A 1,605-nucleotide genomic window follows, 5' to 3' on the forward strand; every position below is an offset into this window, starting at 1 on the left:
CTACTGAGCTATTTCCTGACCTAGAAAAAAATTCTTACTACAACAAAAGAAAGCAAAACAGCACAGAAGATGTTTTACAAATGTAGAGAGTGACAATGATGTATTTAAAATCCTGAAACTTTAAAGATGCCCACCAATAATATTATTCTCATCAAAGTTACTATTGGGAATGGAGAAATGGAGACTAAGAAAAAACAGAACAAGAGAGTTTATGACCACTAGACTGTTCTTCCAAGAAATGCATAATGGGATTCTACACTAAAGACAAAAGGGCAATTGATAACTACCGTCATGAAAGTATGTGAAACACAAAGCTCAGCAGTAGAGCAGAAACACAAAAGAGAAAGATAAAAGAACCAGAGTTTATCAATATATAACCATCAAATCACAAATACCAGCAATATAGAAACAAAAGAACAAAGGACATAGACAACAACCAGATAAAACTTAACAGCATGACAAAATTATGTCTTATTACTAGTAACTTTAAATTTAAAAGATTAGATTCCCCAGTAAAAACATTAACTGGCTTAATGAATTAAAGAAATCTAAAAATGAGACCATATGATATACTAAACTATATGGTACTTCATAAGCATAACATGTAGACTGAAAAGAAATGAATGGAGAAAAGACATTCCATGAGAACAGAGACAAAGGATGAGCAAGAGTCGTTCTATCTGACAGGCTGCTGCCAGCAAGAAAGCAGCCAATAACAAATGCTGTCAATGGTACGGGTGGAAATGAAGCTTCACCATTGTTGGTGAGACAGTAAGCTGGTACAACTACTGTGAAAATCAGAATGGACTTTCTCAAAAAGCTAAAACTACAAAGTCCACTTGACTACGCTATTCACATTCCCAGAAGACTCAAAGACATCACTCCGCAGTGAGGTGTGCATACTTATGCTCATAGTAGGACAGTTTATGAGGCTGAATCTCGAAAACAGCACTTATGTCCATCAACAGATTAACGCGTAAAGGAAATGCATTTATACACAATGGAGAAGTGCTCTGCTGTAGAGAAGGACCAGCGGATCATCTGTAGGAAAATGGACGCACCTTGAGATCATAATTTTAAGTGAAGTTAACGCAGACACACAAGCTTAAACATTGCATGATTTGTCCTATATGAAAAAATTTCTCTCTCTTCTGTCTCTCATTTTATTATGAAATAAAAGATAATGGGAAGAAAGAAAGTCAGACACACAAACAGAGAGAGAGAGAGACAGACAGACAGACAGACAGACAGACAGAGGGAGAGAGAGGGGAAAAGAGAGAGAGGAGAGACAGAGAGACAGAGAGAGAGAGAGAGAGAGAGAGAGAGAGAGAGAGAGAGAGAGAGAATAATTCAGCAAGTACAATGTCTATAAAAGTATACTTGGATTTAATAGTTACCTTACATATTTTGTACATTCTTTAGTTTATTAATCTGGTTTTCAATCTGTGTATATAATCAACTTTATATGGTCTTAGAGATAAGTCAATCTGATGTTGGAAGAATAAGGAGATGGAAGGGAGAGGGGAAAAAGTAATTGAAATATGTTCCATACAAGTACCAATTCCCTAAAACAGAACTTAAAACATTATATATAAGAAGATTCTC

This window comes from Octodon degus, unplaced genomic scaffold (assembly GCF_000260255.1).
Source record: "Octodon degus isolate 3935 unplaced genomic scaffold, OctDeg1.0 scaffold00091, whole genome shotgun sequence".
NCBI lineage: Eukaryota > Metazoa > Chordata > Mammalia > Rodentia > Octodontidae > Octodon > Octodon degus.